We start from the raw sequence: 5,387 nt of genomic DNA on the forward strand, positions 1-5,387 counted from the left end.
CGAAAAATCAAAACTGCCCACAAGCGCCACACTCCAGCAGTGTTGATTTGCAAGGCTCAGTGGTAATTTGAACACAGTGTTTTGTTCTGAGACATGCTAAAGACAGCTAATATGGCACAATATTTGCAAAGAATGCAAATTATTTTTGAAGAAAATCAAACTGAGTTAACTGAGTTAAAATATTTAACTAAGTTAAAAAATTTTGGATTAATAACCCGAGTTAACGCTTTAATTTTGACAGTCGTAGTTTAAAATTATTTTAAGGCAAAAAAAAAATCATATACGTACCCTTACTGTGTCAATTAAAAGTATTAGCATACCTTGTATGATACAAGTACACAATTGAGAGTATTTTTTTAAGTTTAAATAAAATCATTCAAAAAAGAGAAGTTGTGAATTTTACAGACCTGGACTTCGTGGTTGCTGGTGCAGAAGAAAATCTAGAGAGACACTTGCAGTATATTTATTACATGCTTCTGGTAGTGTGGATGATATACTACTTTGTACACAAGAGGTTATGAAACTCTCTTGCAATGTAAAGTGGATCCAGTGCTGAGCACAGCATAGCGTGAGGTCAAAGGGAGGTTGTAACTTAACAATTTTGTCGATAAAGGAAAAGCATTGGACATCTGGCAAATACTGTTAATCTATTATGTGTAACACTTCTCTGATCTGATTGCTGGAAATGTAATGTTGGGAAAGGCAAAGAGTTCAATTTTTGGCTAAAAAGTGGTCATGTTGATTTCAAGTCAAGGTGCTGTGAGGTACAATGTAAACGCGGGTGAAACTTTTGCTAGTCTGCAACAATATTGCCAGTACACGTGAGGTTTCCACCTTAAGTGTGTGTAGTGTACAAGTACTAGGCAGTACGGTCAGTGGCACCATAAGAGGAGAGAGGGAGGAGAGAACTGTTCTTATGATTACTCTTACCTTATGTGTTGAGTCAGTGAGATTACTTCTTCACAGCCCATCTCCATTCGGTACGTGGTGTGGATAATCCATCCATCCATCATCTGTACCGCTTGTCCTCACTAGGGTCGCGGGGGGTGCTGGAGCCTATCCCAGCTATCTTCGGGCAGTAGGCGGGGGACACCCTGAACTGGTTGCCAGCCAATTGCAGGGCACACAGACACGAACAACCATCCGCGCTCACACTCATACCTAGGGGCAATTTAGAGTGTTCAATTGGCCTACAATGCATGTTTTTGGAATGTGGGAGGAAACCGGAGTACCCGGAGGAAACCCACACAAGCACGGGGAGAACATGCAAACTCCACACAGGATGGCCGGAGCCGGGATCGAACCCACGCCCGATGTTGTCTCTCACTGTGAGGCCATCGTGCTAACCAGTCGGCCACCGTGCCGCCGTGGTGTGGATAATTTAAGATAATTTGCAAAGGTGGAGATTCACATGATTTTACTTGAGGCAGACTTAAGTTTTTGGGCTAAAGCATTTATAAGATTCACCATGAACATTTGTATTTTCCATTGAGTGTGCCATTTTTTGTTTTTTAAAGAAAAATGATCCCTTGTGTAGTGCACACGAACCTGGCAACCCGCTAATATGAGGAGGGGTACATTGGCCACTTGATTAAGAGAATATCATGGAAATGCAAAATATTTAAATGGTTTCATTCAATATATTTGCGCTGGAAGTCACACACAGTTGTGCAGAGGCGTACATATATAGGTGTGGTGCTTTCACCCCAGGTATATGAATAGTTATTTCCTACACAAACTCCTTGCGAATGTTTTTATTTAGTATTTGTGTGTTTGACTTCGTACCATTCTATAAATGTCTGAAAGTGCATCAGTAAGTGTGGCGGTCCTTTTTTCCCCACTTCATTCGAGTGGCTTGCCGATTAGTCAAATTTTAGCTTGCATACAAACCATTAAAAAAAAAAAATCAAGCAAAAGACGGTTGTTCTCTTGTAAGTTGGGGGACTTGAAAGTGTTCACAGCTTGTCACAGATTTTTTGGAGATACTGCCCCATGTTTTTACAGAAAAACTTACGTCTTCACTGCTTTGGTACTATCGTGTGGAATTTTGGTACCAAAGAACTATGCTGTGAATGAGTTACTGAGCTTCATGGAGACAAAGGTAATGCTTTAGACAAAATAATTACTTTCCAAAACTTACAGCATCTGTAGGCATGCACTACCCTATAACCGGAGTGTCAATTAGTTGTGGACTTTTTGCAGCTAAATTGTATAGATTTCTCAAATTTTCGCACAGCCAGTGCTGGACTGGCACACACACAAAAAAAGGCCTTGGCATTTTTACTTTGACCTATTGACCAGCACGCCAGAGTGCATGTGGGGGCGTTCAGTGTTCTGGCAATGTGTGAGTAACGCACTATTTATGGATTGTCACATGTGCAGTTTATTTCATGGAATTGTTACGGTGGATGGTATGATATAACAATGACTTCCCAGCCTGTTGTTTTTATGTTATTGTGTGTAAAGAATTTAAATAATTAACATTGACTGCAAAAAAAAAAGAAATCCTATATAAAGACAGATTTTTCCATTTATATTTAGACATGATTCCTAACCATGCATCCCCTGGGTACCACGTAACTTCGCCACTGTACATAGGTTGAGTTTAGGGCTGAAACGGGTACCTCGGCTAAAAAAAATGCTCTACACATTTGTTCTGCCTCATGCATTTATGCGTACATTGTCAAAAAGAAGTCAAGCACACCGCAGCAACAATTGTTCATGCTGCGGTAGCAAGACCAACTTCAAAAGAATTTTTACCAATAATATATAGCCGCTATATTTCGTTTAATTCACACACGCAGAGAGAGAGAGAGAGAGAGAGAGAGAGAGAGATTATATTTCCTTTTGTATACGGTGAGTAGTGAAGCTGATGAATGTTTTGCTTCATTTGCACTGAAACAAAAGTCATAAAGACACATCTTTTCTCTCAAAAGTACTTCTTCCGTATATGCGCTGTTTGATTATCCTGATACGTTCGTACACAGATTACTTTAGAAAGTAGCCTACATTTGTTTTGGGATGGAACATAACGCCCAAAGGGGTGGTATGGATCAGAGTAGTCATCTCCCAACCCAGAGGTTGTGGATTCGAGCCCCTGCACTTGTGGCCAGGTCGAAGTGTCCTTGAGGAGGATACCGAAGCCTCAGTTGCTCCTGATGCTGCGCCTTCATTATGCGAATCGACGTGAAGTGCTTTCAGTGCCCTGAAACGAGTTGTACAATTAAAAGACCAGTGGAAGTATCAATAATTGAATAGAAGTCGACATTTTGTTCATGTATTTTTTCTTGCACATGCAGTTAAAAATGATTTTCTTTTTTTTTTTTTTTCAATTTTCAATGACATTTTTTTATAGTTTACTGAACGGATCAGTGTAAAAATATCCCTTTGGGAGAAAAAAGTACCTTATACCAAATCTGATCTTAATCTTGAAAGCAAAACATTACACTCCAACATTATCACTGACTTTGAGTTGTAACATGAGAGGGAAGTGTAATTATTGCAGAGGAAATGCATCCATGGTGCAAAAGTAAGGAAACATTTCATATTGTCAGATAAAGGCAGCCAAGCGCAAAGTTTTGTTGTGCACAATTGAGTGTAAGAGATTCAAAGAATGAACGTGATCTTTTGTTAGTGTCCACGTGAACTCGGATCCTCTGCAGTTTCAGGCATATTCCAGGTTGGCGCACGTCGTCCAAAGGCGGAGCACTGTAGCTTCGCTTTATTTCAGTACACTTTCTCCCTTTGATTCTTTACGTTTCCTAATTCCCCCGCTCGTACCTCTCCTCGCTCATCATACACGCACCTCTCCACTCTCCTGCGCTCCAGTGAAGTCCTACTTAGTCCTATTGTATTGTATTTGAATAAATCCCCCTCATAATAACATCATTTATGACACCAAAGCTGCACAAATAATATACAGAAAGACACCTGCACAGTACTGAGTGAGTGTTGGACGACCTTGCTTCTCTTGAAAATGGCTTCGTAAGTTCATCTGCAACTAAAGCCACACGTTTCCCTCCTTCGGCCAGTGTGGTTTTAAAAAAGCAAAAAATAGATTTTACATTTTCGAACGGTCGCCAGTTATGACTTCCGGGTGAGCGTGACTATATCAAGTTTTCTGCTAATCCAATCAGAGGACAGAAAGCCAAATTCACATGCAGTGCTTTAACCTGAAGATGGCGCCACACAGATTTTTATTTTTTTTGCCCCAATTTCATGCTTTCAACAATGATGCCCTAAAATGTCAAAATAATGACCAAGAGATGAAGACAGCATGAGTAGACACACGATTATACGGATTATCAGGAAAAAAAATGTTTGGAGGTTGAGTACTCCTTTAAATACGGTGATTCCAGTATGGGTATGCATTTATCTCAGAAGGTTGAAGCTGACAAATGTCTCGATGACTTTCTATTGTTTGGCAAGATTCATTCAATGCATTTACATTTGGGGGGTGATCAGTGGCCGTGTTAGACAACAGAACTGACCAAGCAAGCAATATTACATCGCTAGCCTCACTGCTGTGACGTAGACAGCTGAGATTGGCAAAAATAACAAGCGGAGATCCTAAAGGGGGCATGCCAATTTGTCGTAAATCTCATCACAAAAATGCCCTTAAATCACTACGGAGTCTTTTGGGGGACATTTGCTAACCTATTATATAAGTGTCAACGTTAAGATTATCTAAAAGTCCCTTTAAGTCGTTGCATTCTATTAGTTCACCACTAGAGGACAACAAAATTCTACACACTGTCCCTTTAAGACATTCTTCAGAAACATGTCAAGGATGGCATTTAACTGTGCCCTCTATTCAGTGCCACTGCTGACAACCATATATCTCGGCCAATGGTATTTATTGGTAAAAATTACTGTTAACTCTTCAAACGGCTTAATTTTCTGCGCTCTGGTGTGATGGTCAGGTTCTTGGGCAAAAATGGAGGTATAAAATATTTCAGATATAGTTGCAAAAACTCGAGTAAAAAATAATTGCAACGTATCGGCCCACAGGGTATTTGTCTGGCCGACGGCCAGTCCAGCCTTGCACATATGTGGAACACCTACAAGACATTGGCATGAATGCATTTACTAAACTTATTGAACTGAGTACATGTTATATGCGTTACATACATTCGATTGTATTCAAAAATGTTCAACTGAACTCTACCAAGTAAAGTTTTTTCATGTGGCCCGTCCTTTTTAGATGCCCTTGGGAATGTAACTATGAGTGTCTACTCAATTTATCTTCCTTTCGTTATTTTACTAAAATCTTATATTTAATAATTCCAATAGCCTTTTTAATTAATGTTTTTAATTGTTTCATTTTCCTATGGTACCGTACAATAAAAAAACACAGTTTACTACACAATCCTGCACTGGATTGGGGA

The sequence above is a fragment of the Idiotropiscis lumnitzeri genome, chromosome 7, assembly GCF_059441095.1.
Source record: "Idiotropiscis lumnitzeri isolate Australia: NSW breed Sydney's pygmy pipehorse chromosome 7, RoL_Ilum_1.0, whole genome shotgun sequence".
NCBI lineage: Eukaryota > Metazoa > Chordata > Actinopteri > Syngnathiformes > Syngnathidae > Idiotropiscis > Idiotropiscis lumnitzeri.